We start from the raw sequence: 18425 nt of genomic DNA on the forward strand, positions 1-18425 counted from the left end.
GTTGCTAAAGTGGGAGAGAAATTTATTACTTTTAACACGGCTCTTTCTCGAAGACGGAGAGGTCCCATGCCCTATTCTACACTTATCACTCCCATTACCTAGCAGCATTCTCCTTCTTTTGTGTCTGTGTGAGAGAGCTTTGCAACGCGACACACCAACACTCCCCTTCCAGCAATTTACTGGCAATGCTCCAAGACATATACTGGTCAGCAGGTATAATATTGTTTTCATCACAAGAGTATGAAGCAAAATGACATGACACATCCAACTGTGCACAGGATGTCTGTCTGTGTAAATGAGAATAATGTTTAATATGTGTATATCATCCTGTATGCCAATTTGAAACGAATCGGACAATTAGAAATACCCGGTCAATCACTTTCTATGCTGGTCAATAGTGTTTTTTACCCCTACCACCCCTAAACATCATTATATTTTGATGAAACTTAACAGTATGTTAATATGTGTATATCATCCTGTATGCCAAATTTGAAACGAATCGGACAATAAGAAATACCCGGTCAATCACTTTTTGTGCTGGTCAATAGGGTTTTTTACCCCTAACCACCCCTAAACATCATTATATTTTGATGAAACTTCAACAGTATGTTTGACATGTGTATATCATTCTGTATGCCAAATTTGAAACGAATCGGACAATTAGAAATACCCGGTCAATCACTTTTTATGCTGGTCAATAGGGTTTTTTACCCCTACCACGCCTAAATATCATTATATTTTGATGAAACTTTAACAGTATGTTTAATATGTGTATATCATCCTGTATGCCAAATTTGAAACGAATCGGAAAATTAGAAATACCCTGTCAATCACTTTTTATGCTGGTCAATAGGGTTTTTTACCCCTACCACCCCTAAACATCATTATGTTTTAATGAAACTTCAACAGTATGTTTAATATGTGTACATTCTCCTGTATGGCAAATTTGAAACGAATCGGACAATTAGAAATACCGGTCAATCACTTTTTATGCTGGTCAATAGGGTTTTTTACCCCTACCACGCCTAAATATCATTATATTTTGATGAAACTTAACAGTATGTTTAATATGTGTATATCATCCTGTATGCCAAATTTGAAACGAATCGGACAATTAGAAATACCCGGTCAATCACTTTTTACGCTGGTCAATCACTTTTTATGCTGGTCAATAGGGTTTTTTACTCCTACCACCCCTAAACATCATTATATTTTGATGAAACTTTAACAGTATGTTAAATATGTGTATATCATCCTGTATGCCAATTTGAAACGAATCAGACAGTTAGAAATACCCGGTCAATCACTTTTTACGCTGGTCAATCACTTTTTATGCTGGTCAATAGGGTTTTTTACTCCTACCACCCCTAAACATCATTAATTTTGATGAAACTTTAACAGTATGTTAAATATGTGTATATCATCCTGTATGCCAAATTTGAAACGAATCGGACAGTTAGAAATACCCGGTCAATCACTTTTTATGCTGGTCAATAGGGTTTTTACCCCTAACCCCCCTAAACATTATTATATTTTGATGAAACTTAACAGTATGTTTAATATGTGTATATCATCCTGTATGCCAAATTTGAAACGAATCGGACAATTAGTAATAACCGGTCAATCACTTTTTATGCTGGTCAATAGGGTTTTTACCCCTACCACCCCTAAACATCATTATATTTTGATGAAACTTCAACAGTATGTTTGACATGTGTATATCATCCTGTATGCCAAATTTGAATAGAATCGGACAATTAGAAATACCCGGTCATTCACTTTTTATGCTGGTCAATAGGGTTTTTTACCCCTAACCACCCCTAAACATCATTATATTTTGATGAAACTTCAACAGTATGTTTGACATGTGTATATCACTGTATGCCAAATTTGAAACGAATCGGACAATTAGAAATACCCGGTCATCACTTTTTATGCTGGTCAATAGGGTTTTTTAACCCTACCACGCCTAAATATCATTATATTTTGATGAAACTTTAACAGTATGTTTAATATGTGTATATCATCCTGTAGCCAAATTTGAAACGAATCGGACAATTAGAAATACCCGGTCAATCACTTTTTATGTTGGTCAATCACTTTTTATGCTGGTCAATAGGGTTTTTTACCCCTACCACCCCTAAACATCATTATATTTTGATGAAACTTCAACAGTATGTTTAATATGTGTATATCATCCTGTATGCCGAATTTGAAACGAATCGGACAATTAGAAATACCCGGTCAATCACTTTTTATGCTGGTCAATAGGGTTTTTACCCCTAACCCCCCTAAACATTATTATATTTTGATAAAACTTTAGCAGTATGTTTAATATGTGTAAGTTATATCATCCTGTATGCCAAATTTGAAACGAATCGGACAATTAGAAATACCCGGTCAATCACTTTTTATGCTGGTCAATAGGGTTTTTACCCCTAACCACCCCTAAACATCATTATATTTTGATGAAACTTCAACAGTATGTTTTACATGTGTATATCATTCTGTATGCCAAATTTGAAACGAATCGGACAATTAGAAATACCCGGTCAATCACTTTTTATGCTGGTCAATAGGGTTTTTTACCCCTAACCACCCCTAAACATCATTATATTTTGATGAAACTTCAACAGTATGTTTAATATGTGTATATCATCCTGTATGCCAAATTTGAAACGAATCGGACAATTAGAAATACCCGGTCAATCACTTTTTATGCTGGTCAATAGGGTTTTTTACCCCTAACCACCCCTAAACATTATTATATTTTGATGAAACTTCAACAGTATGTTTGACATGTGTATATCATTCTGTATGCCAAATTTGAAACGAATCGGACAATCAGAAATACCCGGTCAATCACTTTTTATGCTGGTCAATAGGGTTTTTTACCCCTAACCACCCCTAAACATCATTATATTTTGATGAAACTTCAACAGTATGTTTGAAATGTGTATATCATTCTGTATGCCAAATTTGAAACAAATCGGACAATTAGAAATACCCGGTCAATCACTTTTTATGCTGGTCAATAGGGTTTTTTACCCCTACCACCCCTAAACATCATTATGTTTTAATGAAACTTCAACAGTATGTTTAATATGTGTATATCCTCCTGTATGGCAAATTTGAAACGAATCGGACAATTAGAAATACCCGGTCAATCACTTTTTATGCTGGTCAATCACTTTTTATGCTGGTCAATAGGGTTTTTTACCCCTACCACCCCTAAACATCATTATATTTTGATGAAACTTCAACAGTATGTTTAATATGTGTATATCATCCTGTATGCCGAATTTGAAACGAATAGGACAATTAGAAATACCCGGTCAATCACTTTTTATGCTGGTCAATAGGGTTTTTTACCCCTAACCACCCCTAAACATCATTATATTTTGATGAAACTTCAACAGTATGTTTAATATGTGTATATCATCCTGTATGCCAAATTTGAAACGAATCGGACAATTAGAAATACCCGGTCAATCACTTTTTATGCTGGTCAAGGTTTTAGACTTACCCTTGCTTGAGCTTCGAATTAGGCCTACCTATTTTTCTTCAATTTTTATTACAGTATTGCTCAATTTCTACGAGTGGAATTACAACCACGGCTTTTGTAGTATGCTAATATTTATAGCTTCATTAGATTTAAGAAATTTTTAGATTAAACATAATTTTTTTGAAAAGGTAAATTGGTAGGCTATCACTCATTTTATTATAGAAGTCACTATTGGAATAAGAATTCTTCTCAAATCATAACAAGAATGGCTTGAAATAGAAAACTTTTGCATTGTAAGTTATCTTTAGTATTAAAACAGAACATACAGTATGGTACTTCTAACAATATTATTATAAACGAAAATATGTGATCAATGATTATACTGCTAGCTTACTCAGTAAAGGATTTCAATTATATTCGGCCTGATCCAGTAACTTATATAAATAATTTTATCTAATCTGTTTCTACTCTTAACAAGAGAGTTTGACACAATTTGAAAATTTGACGATTCCCTGATCCAAGACCGTGAGCAACACATCTTACTCATCAGGAGTAAGTACCGGTAAGTAAAGTGTTCTTTATGGGTTATGGATGATCGATACAGAGTAAATAATAATTTGTTGCAGAGTGAGATATCAGAGTTTTTTTATATCATATGTAAGACCATGTCATATCATGAAAAATCTATGTAAATTCTTCAATAGTGCTGGTAATCCCATCCTGTCCCCAAACCTATGGATTGGGGTACAGTTAAGATTTAATTTATGAAAACGTCGACAGCCCCAAAAGTAAGTCTATTAATCTGCACTAACCTTGGAACTGGTGAGGAAGTGGACTGCATCTCGTGTGTAGAAGTTACTGCTGATGATATCCTGTCTTTAAGCGTAGGCCTATATGATATTGTACATATATCACAAAACAAATGAGGTAATTGTGTTCAGCTTGAACGCCACGGAACAGGAGAAACGGAACGAAACGTTGTTGACTTCTTGAAGTGCTGGGTTGAAAGAAAACGGGGAGGATGGAGGAGGGGTGAGGGAGAGAGGTTATCTTGCCTCTTTGGGAGAGGGGGAAGGGGAGGAAAGCACAAACTAATCAACCTGCAATCAAGGCTGCCGATCCTACGCAAATCCACCAAGTGCTAATGAACCAATGATATGTCTATTGACGCTCTGCTAGGATACTACTTGAAAGATTTATTCTTGGTCACAACAGTAATAATATGAATAATATCCTGATACATGAGAATAAGGGTATGATCACATTGAATGCTGGTCAATCACTTTTTATGCTGGTCAATAGGGTTTTTTACCCCTACACCCCTTAACATCATTATATTTCGATGAAACTTCAACAGTATGTTTAATATGTGTATATCATCCTGTATGCCGAATTTGAAACGAATAGGACAATTAGAAATGCCCGGTCAATCACTTTTTATGCTGGTCAATAGGGTTTTTTACCCCTAACCACCCCTAAACATCATTATATTTTGATGAAACTTCAACAGTATGTTTAATATGTGTATATCATCCTGTATGCCAAATTTGAAACGAATCGGACAATTAGAAATACCCGGTCAATCACTTTTTATGCTGGTCAATAGGGTTTTTTACCCCTAACCACCCCTAAACATTATTATATTTTGATGAAACTTCAACAGTATGTTTGACATGTGTATATCATTCTGTATGCCAAATTTGAAACGAATCGGACAATTAGAAATACCCGGTCAATCACTTTTTATGCTGGTCAATAGGGTTTTTTACCCCTAACCACCCCTAAACATCATTTATTTTGATGAACTTCAACAGTATTTTGACATGTGTATATCATTCTGTATGCCAAATTTGAAACAAATCGGACAATTAGAAATACCCGGTCAATCACTTTTTATGCTGGTCAATAGGGTTTTTTACCCCTAACCACCCCTAAACATTATTATATTTTGATGAAACTTCAACAGTATTTTGACATGTGTATATCATTCTGTATGCCAATTTGAAACGAATCGGACAATTAGAAATACCCGTCAATCACTTTTTATGCTGGTCAAGGTTTTAGACTTACCCTTGCTTGAGCTTCGAATTAGGCCTACCTATTGTTTCTTCAATTTTTATTACAGTATTGCTCAATTCTACGAGTGGAATTACAACCACGGCTTTTGTAGTATGCTAATATTTATAGCTTCATTAGATTTAAGAAATTTTTAGATTAAACATAATTTTTTTGAAAAGGTAAATTGGTAGGCTATCACTCATTTTATTATAGAAGTCACTATTGGAATAAGAATTCTTCTCAAATCATAACAAGAATGGCTTGAAATAGAAAACTTTTGCATTGTAAGTTATCTTTAGTATTAAAACAGAACATACAGTATGGTACTTCTAACAATATTATTATAAACGAAAATATGTGATCAATGATTATACTGCTAGCTTACTCAGTAAAGGATTTCAATTATATTCGGCCTGATCCAGTAACTTATATAAATAATTTTTATCTAATCTGTTTCTACTCTTAACAAGAGAGTTTGACACAATTTGAAAATTTGACGATTCCCTGATCCAAGACCGTGAGCAACACATCTTACTCATCAGGAGAAAGTACCGGTAAGTAAAGTGTTCTTTATGGGTTATGGATGATCGATACAGAGTAAATAATAATTTGTTGCAGAGTGAGATATCAGAGTTTTTTTATATCATATGTAAGACCATGTCATATCATGAAAAAATCTATGTAAATTCTTCAATAGTGCTGGTAATCCCATCCTGTCCCCAAACCTATGGATTGGGGTACAGTTAAGATTTAATTTATGAAAACGTCGACAGCCCCAAAAGTAAGTCTATTAATCTGCACTAACCTTGGAACTGGTGAGGAAGTGGACTGCATCTCGTGTGTAGAAGTTACTGCTGATGATATCCTGTCTTTAAGCGTAGGCCTATATGATATTGTACATATATCACAAAACAAAATGAGGTAATTGTGTTCAGCTTGAACGCCACGGAACAGGAGAAACGGAACGAAACGTTGTTGACTTCTCGAGCACGCTTCTTGAAGTGCTGGGTTGAAAGATAAACGGGGAGGATGGAGGAGGGGTGAGGGAGAGAGGTTATCTTGCCTCTTTGGGAGAGGGGGAAGGGGAGGAAAGCACAAACTAATCAACCTGCAATCAAGGCTGCCGATCCTACGCAAATCCACCAAGTGCTAATGAACCAATGATATGTCTATTGACGCTCTGCTAGGATACTACTTGAAAGATTTATTCTTGGTCACAACAGTAATAATATGAATAATATCCTGATACATGAGAATAAGGGTATGATCACATTGAATGGGTAAGTGCAAATTTACGTCAAATCATGCATGACCCAAAAAACAAAATTTAAAAAATACTATTGAAACACGTTGTTCACACTGAACGCAACCAAGTGCACTCTTACAGTGTGAGTGCTCCTTTTGCTCTTTTCAGATATTGTACGTTTCTCGTCTGCAAGCTTGGTTATGCATAATTAAGCGTGCTCTTGCACAAATTATATTAATATTTATGATGGTCTCTTCTAACATGCAAAGGCTAGAGTCCCCCAGCTGAGTTAAGATTATCTGCTAAATGGCAGGGGTATCACTATAGCGCAATTAATAACCCAATTCAGAGTTGCTATAAATTTGTCATTTCATTCCTTGAACTGTTATTTCATATTTATTCATAGTTATTTCATTTGTAAAAAATTTGAACATTTTCTGCTCATTTGGTTTTGAAAATCCAAATTTTTGATAAAACACTGATAAACACTGGAAACACCAATAGCACACCTTCTAAGCCCTTTTGATATCCTACATAACTAATACACCTCAAGTTACCTGAAATTTTGTACCAAACGTAAGAATTTTCTCTTGAATTTTTAAAAAGCTAAGAAAATGCTGGTAAGAGCAGAAAATTGCCTATTCTGGGCGATATAGAAGTCAATAAGCTTTAGTTATTTTGAATTTCTAGACCCTATATCTGAACTTGTATTCAACATTTTTCTGTCAATTCTTGAAAAAGCGCATACCATATTGGTAGTCTTTGAATTTTTTTTCAATTAAGTTCTCAGTCACTACACCTCCGAGTTTATGGAGGTAGTGTCTTAGTGCGCCTGTAGAAGGTTATTGAACATTAACTATATTTCATTTTGATAACTTTAAAGTGAAAAAACACTCACATTCTTTTGGTGTGGTGACAACCTTTTCGAGTTTCTGTTTGGCTTGAGAATGTACAACACCAGCACTAAACAGTCATCGTTACACCAAAAGAATGTGTTATCAAAATACAATACATTGTAATAATATTGGTAAAAAAATATGGATAATCAACAACGAATTAACTGAAACACGACTTTCTTACTTATCCGGGTGAGTAAATAGATTAATGGGTGAAAGAATGAGTGTCATTTTACTTCCATCTAATATATATTAATATAAAATATAATGTCAAAAACTGATATGTTCATACTTCATTCAGTTTTGAAGCTCTGCTATTCGAATTACAGCACTATCTTTAATAACTTCTGCTTTATCAATTACTCACAGTTGTGGGATCAGAGGAAACACATAGGTACCGTGATTCAAAACACTACAGGAAGTTTTAATAATTCTAAACTTTGAAGAATGTATATAGGTATATACAGTAGTTCAATTGAAATATTATTCAAGATTGTAAATGTCATAATGTTAATAAAAAAATTACAGTGTTAAACTATAGAGTTAATTTTGTAGACCTAACAGGGTACACTATTTTATAAATTGTAACTCATTCTCTATTAAATGTATGCCAGCCATGATTCATATATATATATATATAATATTTGTCCTACACGATTCAAAATCAACACTTTTTTACATGAAAGTTTTGAAAATAATAATGAATTTAGTCTTAAACTCCAGAATAGAGTTGAGCGCACCGGTAAATACATCGTACTTAAATTCGTCAAAAAGAAACTAATTTAGTTTATCAACAATGTTTTTATAATTTATTGTTGCTCAATAACATGATAATTGTTATTTATAAACCATGACACTTATAAACTTAATACTTTTGTAAAAGAAGTAAGTTTGAATTTGAATAAGCTATCTTGAAACAAGTAACCTACAAATTGATTAACCAATAACTAAAAATATTAATATAATTCAATGATAACTACCCTTGAAATTCATGATGAAGGTTAAAATTTGAATTGGAAAAATGAAATAACAAGTCTTTATTCAAAAAAAGAGATTATCAATCATCAGTTGAATTATTAACGTTTATTCACGAAAAATTCCATTCAACATAGTGTACGCTTTTGAACAGCTGATCACCTGATCGTTCTAGCCTTGTAGTTACGTAAGCAACGGTAGAAGGAATTCTTTCTTCTCTACGGTTACTCAAACAGATACTACGCTTGCGCAGTAGAAAGGAACAGTTCTACAGCGAGCCTCGCCTTTCTGTGGTTGAATGTTGAGTTGAGGTTAAGATCTTGAGATTGTCAGATTGAGAATAATTGACAATAATATTCTCAATTATTGTGATTTCTTGAGGTTGAGACGTTCTCGTTAAGATAAAATGGATTACAAATTGATTCTGAATACTTGCAAAAAATATATCTTAGATGATATCAGAGGAGATATTTATGAGTGCTTCAAAAGCAGACAAATTATTTCGGAAGATGAATTTGATTCTATAAACAACGATCCTGTGAGTAAATTTTTAAATCTTTTTTTCAATATAAGACAATGGGCCATATGAATAAAGTTGAGCATTTGCTTATACCTCTAAAATATGGAGCATTTGCTTCATTTTCTATGAATAAACATGAGCAAAACCTTTTGCTCATGCTCATCAAAAAAATAGTTTGAGCATTTGCTCAAAAGTAAAAGCTTTTGCTCAAAATTGTATGAATAAACTAGAGCATTTGCTTAACTTTTGAAGCAAATGCTTCAAAAAGGTGAGTCTAGTCTAGAGCAGCTTATCACCTTTTGCTCGTAATAAAATGGCTCAACTAATTCGTATGAGGAAGAGGAAAGTATACCAGATACGATCACAACCAATAGTTGAGAACTATAAAACTCTTTTTAGATTGAACCATGATATATATCGCCATTATTACTACAAAATCGTTGATATAAAGCCATCACAAAATAGGAAATAGGCATTTAAGAAGATGAGAGTTTAGATGATTATAAGAAGGCAACCTTTGAATTTGAAGAAGGCTATTTATATTATAAGAATATGCTGAAGATTATTATAGAGATGACATTTTTTCACGCTATTATTTCAAAATTCCAAACTCAACTAACCTAAAACTCTATTCTTAAATAGAAAACAGAGCAGACGACGCAAACACAAGCGGTGCCGCCTACTTGCATATTTAGCGCTTCCTGAGCTATTAAAACAAAGTAAGGCTAAAAAAGCGAATCAGCTGATGGAAAATCTTTAAAATACGCATTTGCTCCAGAGTTCAGGAGCATAAGGTAAAGCTTATTCATATAAATATGAGCAAATGCTTTTGCTTCTACCTTTTGCTCATGAGCAAAACCTTATGCTCCATGCTTTTGCTCATGATCATTTGCTCTGGTTTCATTCATATGGGCTTTTGTTACTCTTACATTGCTATTTAGATTACATTTCCAAATATTACAAACTTAAGCAGCTAGTTCATACGTCCTAACAAATAAGAATTAATGAATTTTGATTCTGCTCTCGTAAAATCCATTTAATTTATAGAAAGGATTGTTCGCCAGCCAATCGTACACCTTTAATTTGAACAGTTTTAGGGGTGTTTGTTGGAGGTGTAGCGGTAACTTATTATACACCTTTTGCCCAACTGCTTCAAAACTGTTTAAAGATTTAGACAATCTTTGGTATTGAATATAGATCTGTCTATTGTTTCTGGTATTAACAGAGTGAACAGTATAACGATGCAGATAACGATATAGATAACGATGCAGATTCTCTTTAGTGTTTAACAAAACAGAATATATGTACTGATTTATTACTGTCAAAAATGTATTATTTATGAATAAAGGCCTACAGTGTTCTAAATAAGGTGATTCTGTGATTATTTGCACGGCTTTTTTTGTAGCAGGAGAATATCGTTAATGTGCGCTGAATTTCCCCATAGAAGAATACCATAAGACATGAGACTGTGAGAGAAAGAAAAGTATGCTGTCCTTAAATATATTTTTGGTACCATATTAGCAAGGTTTTTCAGCAGATAGATCACTCTACACAGCTCAGTGCTTACATATATTTAACTTGAGGCTCCCAAGTGAGTTTTGGATCTAAATAAACTAGAGTATATCATATTTTTCATTTTTTAAGTTGATCATTATTTGACATTTTCAAGTGATTAGTGAGTGTTATTTAATTTGGTTTGTATATAATCTAAATTATATTTATTTTTTTGTTTTCAAATGTTTGAACAGAAAATTGAACAGAATTCAAGTGTAAGGAACATAACCTACTTCTGGACTATTTATAATGTATAAATCAAAATTCGGGAAAGAAACAGTTTTGGGCTGTGTTGTTAGTACTTCCCCAATCATTTTAAAGAATTGTGTTTGGTTTATCAGAAGTCAATAAATAAATAACGAGCAAAGAGCAAAGCTCGGTGCCCCGATATTAATATTAATAACTTCAAACTCGTTCCAATGGAATTCCTGCAAAATTTCACATAAATTATTCAATTGGATAGTCACTCAAATTAGCAAAAAGTGATTAGGAATAAAAATTGAAATTAATATAATGTGCACATTTTTTACTTTCCTAAATATATTTTAAAAAAATTGAGTTTAGGCTATCAAGTGACTGAACATTTTTTCTTCAGAATTTATCATTCTATCAGTCAAATCTTCTTCTCTTCTTCTTCTTCTCTTCTCTTCTTCTCTCTCTATTAATAGGATTAATAGGAAACGACGAGTACCGTGGATGACTGAAGACATACTTAAGATGATGGGATGTAGAGACAAAGCACATAGAAAATTTAAAAGGACATTTGACTTGGACAGTTTGATAGAGTATAGGAGCCTTAGAAATAGAGTTAAACAGGAATTACGGAACTCAAAGATTAGGTACTTGAATTCGTTTATGACAAACAATAGACAAGACTGTACATCACTTTGGCAGGGAATAAAAGAATTCGGGCTTGGCAAACAGAAATCGAATCCACAAATTGACTTACCATTGAACAATATAAATGACCATTTCGTTTCACACTCTAACCAACGCGACGAAGTTGTCATTGCTAATCATATAGATGATCTTGAAGAGCAGGTTACAAACTTAGATTTACCAATTACTGATCAATTTCATTTCCATCCAATCTCAGAAGAAGACACTTTCAGAGCAATTCAACGTATTCATAGTAATGCTACGGGTGTAGACAGAATTCCTATCAAATTTATCAAGAAGATGTTATTTGCTGTTTCACCAACCATTACATATATTTTCAACAAGTCACTTGAAGAAGGCATTCTCCCTGAAAACTGGAAGTTTGCTCTGGTTCGCCCTCTAAATAAAGTTCCATCACCCAATAAAGTTGAGGATTTCAGACCAATCAGTATTTTACCTGCATTGTCCAAAGTGCTATAAAGACTCATTCATGCTCAAGTTGTAAAATTTCTAGACAACAATAGTAAGCTTCATAACTTTCAATCAGGCTTTAGAAAATTCCATTCAACTGAGACAGCTCTGCTTCGTGTCACTGATGATATAAGGTTAGCTATGGACCAAAGAAAATGCACCATCCTCACCCTATTTGATTTTTCTAAAGCATTCGATACTGTTGATCATACAGTCCTTCTGAATAAGTTGGCTATTCTTGGTTTCAGTCTCAACTCGTTAGTTTGGTTTAAATCCTATCTATTAGGTAGGAAACAATGTGTATCTGTCGGTGACAATAAGTCTACTTGGAAAAACGTTATACATGGAGTACCACAAGGTTAATTATAGATGAATTTACATAATATAGACTAAGAAAATAATTATTGAAAGTATATGATATGAAAAAGTAATTTGTAATATAATTACTATGGATAATTATATTGTTATGCATCTACATAAATTGGCGGAGCTTTGGACATATCAATGTCCATTCTTCGGAAAGAATATTAAAAATATCCTCCCCACTAACTCTCTACCAAAACGTTAATTTAATTAATTAAGCTAAGGATTTATTTATTAATGGAAATTTTGTAAAAGTTTTAATTAATATTAATATTTAAGAGAAAAAAAAACAGAAAATTGATAGAGTAAAATAATTATATAGGTAGATAAGATCAAATTATTGATTAATAAAATGAAGTAGGCTGAAAGTAGTAAGGGTAATCAACTTTCAGTAATATACAGCAGTATGCAGTGGATAATTAAAAAAACATGAGTTTATATATATATATATATATATATATATATATAATATATATATATATATACAATTCATTCTATAACAGGTTTAAAGGTTTGTATTTGTTGGATGGGTGGGTGTTGTTGTCATGTGATCGTTCTAGGGCCGGACAGTTTCAGTCATTTGTTCCAAAAGATGTTTTTTTAAAGTCAGGATGAAGCTTGCTCGGCTCTCGATGGACCTGATAGAAACAGGAAGTGCATTCCATGCACGACAGGCACTGACTAAGAAGGATTTTGTGAAAATAGTAGTTCGATGATTGGGTATCCTTAAAGTACTTTCTCCGGTTCTAGTATGTGAAGCATCTATCCTCCTACCTTCAGAGACAAATTTGAAATCATCTTTAAAATAGTTCGGATTACCGTATTTCAAGATATCTCTAACAAGCTTGACTATTCGAAAAAGCCTTTGATCGGGAAGCTTTAATGTTGAACTAGCAATGTGGGCTGGGGTGATATGCTCATGGCGTTGGAGAGAGTAGACGAAACGTGGACAATAATTTTGGCAACGCTGTAGTTCATCATTCAGAGTGACTCGCATATCGTTAAGAACAGAATTACAATACATTAGATGTGGGAAGATGAGAGATTGAACCAATAATAATTTAATGTTTCTAGGGAGAATATCGTGCATTTTCTTCAATGCATGCATGGCTGAGAATACCTTTGTATGTACATACATACATACATACATACACATACATACATACATACATACATACATACATACATACATACATACAGACCAATACCCAAAAACCACTTATTTGGACTCAGGGGACCTTGAAACGTATAGAAATTTACAAATTGGGGTAAATTTCATACATACATACATACATACATACATACATACAGACCAATACCCAAAAACCACTTATTTGGACTCAGGGGACCTTGAAACGTATAGAAATTTACAAATTGGGGTACCTCAATTTTTTTCGGAAAGCAATACTTTCCTTACATAATAGGGCAAGGAAAGTAAAAAGAACATCTGTTCTATTATTGCTTTCTACCTGATTCCACTCAACCTCAATAATATTGTTCTGATAATTGATAAATATGTTTAATAATAGTATTGTTTTGGTAATCAATAAATATTTTTATTTTCACAAACTCTGTATAATATTTATAATGGTGAATGTGAAACAGCTGCATCAAAGAAATTATCTCAAAAACATATGTTTAGGAAAACCATAGTTTTGAACTTCGTTTTCCTGATGCAATGTATAAGCCTACATGTGGCATGTATTATTAATTTTTCAGCTAGAACAGTTTTTGAGACTGCTAAATAAACGTCTACAATTGTTTGCTACAATATTTGTTAATTTACTATTCTACACAAATAGCATCTAGTTACTATTTTGGACTTTTTACAGTAAAAATTTAGCCCAACATTCATAACTATATGATGAAGTTTTCACTTGAGAATTACTTCTAATTCTACTATCCAAAAAAGGAATGTTATTCTTACACTATGAACACTGAAAATTCATGGTCATTGGTTACGTGTCTCATCACTTTATAAACAAAATACTACACATGCAAAGGCCAACCAACAGCTGTGTGCATCTGTTAAAAAAAGTTTTAGTGTTGAAGAATTAAAAGAAAATTCAACTTTTTGATGAATTTGGAAACATCACAAAAATATGTTTCTATTTTGAATATGATTATTATTTTTGATTAATTATAATTAATTTCACCTTTCAAACCCTCAAGGTTTCTTCATCGTTTAGGCCGTGTTTATATTTTACAGTTTGGCTATACGTCAGCTTGTGAATTTCGGGGATGAGATATTTTGATTTTCCACAGACGCACTCGCTCACTCATTTTCATATCCAAAAACGACGAAAATCTCAGCTGTTTTTCAAAGGATGAGTTATACTTTTAATGTCGTTCAGCGAGTTTTCCTAGGGATGAGACCTAGTGCAATCGAATTTTTATATCATAAACCTACTATGTTCCAAATTCCGTGAGAATCGTTAGAGCAGTTTTCGAGATCCGGTCACATACAGATATGTAAACTTAAAAACATCTAAACATATTAACAGAAGTTGCTCGTTTAATAGTATAGGATACAGCTTAAAATACAATTTATTCTGAACAAGATTCCACTGAAATTTCAAAATTTAATATTGGTAGGAGGGGGAATACTAGCAAAAATAGAAAACCATGTCCCACAGCACAATACAAGTTATTACAATTTTAACTTTAGCAACTGTTTTGGAAATTAACTCTCTCTGCTAGAATGTAGTTATATTAACATTATTAGTTACATGGACATTATCCTATTATATTAAGCGATCAATTTCTGTATATCTGTAACTGTATCCTATACTATTAATCGAGCAATTTCTATTTATATGATTAGATGTTTGTATTTCACCGGATCTCGAAAACGGCTCTAACGATTTTCACGAAATTTGGAACATAGTAGGTTTATAATATAAAAATTCGATTGCACTAGGTCTCATCCCTGGAAAATCTCGCTGAACGACATTAAAAGGGATAGTACATCCTTGGAAAAACAGCTGAGACTTTCGTCGTCTGTGGATAATAAAAAAATGAGTGACCGAATGCGTCTGTAGAAAATCGAAATATCTCATCCCCGAAAATCATAAGCTTACGTATAGCCAGCAGTAAAATATAAACACGACCTAAAAGATGAACAAACATTAAGTGTTTGAAAGGTCAAATTATTCATAATTAATGAAAAATAATTACCATATTAAAAATAAAAATATATTTTCGCGATGTTTTCAAATTCATCATATTTTTCAAAGTTAATCATTATTTTACAGTTTTAAGTGATTAGTAGGTGTTATTTTGTAATTCAATTTGGTCTGAAAACAATCTAAACTAGTAGTTCTGTGAACAGTAGACCTCGCGCAGTTATAAACCGCAGCCTCCTCTTATGCTGTCCATCAGAGTAAATCTTGTCTGTATGTCGTGTCGGCGAGATATCGCTGTAAAAACGGCTAATGGCTGTTGGGGTTGGTGTATAAAAAATGCTAACATCAAAAGCTAATCTCCTTCAAGACATACCGGCAACAGGACAGCCCAAGTTCAAAGCAGAGAAAGTTCGAGAGACAATACTATGTTATTTTAGTTATTAATTGCATGCGTGTTATTGCACGCAATAAATAGTTTATTATTTTATTATTTATTCATTCACAATGGAGACAACGGGTTTCCCTAATTATGCCTCCTTAACAATAAAAATTGTACAGATACAAATGAAAAAAGAGAAATAATGATGAAAATAATACGAAATTATGCAATAATAAATAATACCAACAACAAAAATACCACTTAATTCAAAAATGAAAAATACAAAGATTTCAAATAGTTACTTTTGGAAAAAGTAAAAATAGAAAAAATTGAGAATCCAAAATCCCAAAACTTATAAAAACATTAAAGAATATAATAACAAATAATGAACAAATCTTTTATCAATAGAATAAATAACATTTATAACTGAACGACATCCCAAACCATATGCACATCCACACTGATACAACAACTATTTATTTGATCTGATATGCTTACACAAGATTTAATTTTATTTGAGAGATAGAACACAGTCTTTAACAATAAATGGATGTACTGATACCTCTAAAATGACCTCTTACGGGTTGCCTCAGGGAACTGTACTTTCACCAATCCTTTTTATTATTTATGTGAATGATTTACTGAGCCTGAAACTAAAAAACTCAACAACTATATCATTCGCAGATGACACTGCAGCTGTTTTCTATGGAAAATCGTGGATTGAGGCTCATGAAATTGCAGAACAGAATTTTTTTCTCATTAAAAAATGGTTAGACAAAACACTTTGAGCTTGAACATTGATAAAACCAATTACATCACCTTTGCACTCAATACAACTGGTAAACCCGACGAAAATATGAATCTGAGACTACATTCAAACTGCAACATGAACTTCAATAACTGCACTTGTCCCATAATAAAAAGAGTAACAAGCACAAAATATCTAGGCGTCATAATAGATGAATATTTGAAGTGGGACATCCATATCAAATTTTTATGCAAAAGAATCAGATATCTTTCTTATAAATTCTATGAAGCAAAAAAAATTCTAAACTCAAGTCATCTTAAAATGGTATACTTTGCACTGGTACAGTCCATAATTCAGTATGGTATTTTAGTATGGGGGGGGGCTGTTATAATTCCCACTTGGAAGAGCTTTTCATAATTCATACATACATACATACATACATACATACAGACCAATACCCAAAAACCACTTATTTGGACTCAGGGGACCTTGAAACGTATAGAAATTTTCAAATTGGGGTACCTCAATTTTTTTCGGAAAGCAATACTTTCCTTACCTATGGTAATAGGGCAAGGAAAGTAAAAAGAACATCTGTTCTATTATTGCTTTCTACCTGATTCCACTCAACCTCAATAATATTGTTCTGATAATTGATAAATATGTTTAATAATAGTATTGTTTTGGTAATCAATAAATATTTTTTTCGCCACACTGCACAGAAAGCAGCTGTTTTCCAGTCCCTACGTAGATCTGAAAGACCTTGTTTGCAGACGACGTCAGAAAAGGGTTTCTTTTCCGGGCTAGGCCAGAAAGTTGTCTCTTTCCAGCCGCTCATGGAAGTAGTTAATAAGTCATCCGCTAGATCGGGCGAGTGGCCACTTTCATCATCAGCTAAAGTCGCCATGATTTCAGTTCCAGTTTCGAATCAAACTAATTCGCTTCGCAACCAGTTTTATTCAATTATTTATTGTTGATTAGTGCATTCCGAATTTTCAAAAATGCTTGAAGATGACTGTGGTATTCCAAGTGAAATTTTAAAAGAATCTGAAATCCTGACTGCAAATCTTCTACCACTAAAATCAAGAGATAGGTACGATAGCTTAACGAGTATTCTTTATTTTGTATTCTTTAGACTATTTATTTTGTCAGCAATACCTGTAGTGTGGCGAAAAATATCGTTCGCACCACGGGCAAAAATGTTTTTCCAGCTCTCAATCTTTTCTAGTCCTCGGCCTACGGCCTCGGACTTGAAAACCGATTTCGAGCTGGAAAAATCTCATTTTCTGCTCTAGGTGCGAAATATACTTTATTTTCACAAACTCTGTATAATATTTATAATGGTGAATGTGAAACAGCTGCATCAAAGAAATTATCTCAAAAACATATGTTTAGGAAAACCATAGTTTTGAACTTCGTTTTCCTGATGCAATGTATAAGCCTACATGTGGCATGTATTATTAATTTTTCAGCTAGAACAGTTTTTGAGACTGCTAAATAAACGTCTACAATTGTTTGCTACAATATTTGTTAATTTACTATTCTACACAAATAGCATCTAGTTACTATTTTGGACTTTTTACAGTAAAAATTTAGCCCAACATTCATAACTATATGATGAAGTTTTCACTTGAGAATTACTTCTAATTCTACTATCCAAAAAAGGAATGTTATTCTTACACTATGAACACTGAAAATTCATGGTCATT

General features: G+C 33.0%; 1 protein-coding gene across 1 annotated transcript in view; it reads left to right on the forward strand.

Annotated features, from left to right (window-relative positions):
* The window catches only part of LOC111053786 (apoptotic protease-activating factor 1), a 195388-nt gene that overhangs the window by 15949 nt on the left and 161014 nt on the right, over positions 1–18425 (forward strand). The window lies entirely within an intron of this gene.

This window comes from Nilaparvata lugens, chromosome 7 (assembly GCF_014356525.2).
Source record: "Nilaparvata lugens isolate BPH chromosome 7, ASM1435652v1, whole genome shotgun sequence".
NCBI classification, from domain to species: Eukaryota; Metazoa; Arthropoda; class Insecta; order Hemiptera; family Delphacidae; genus Nilaparvata; species Nilaparvata lugens.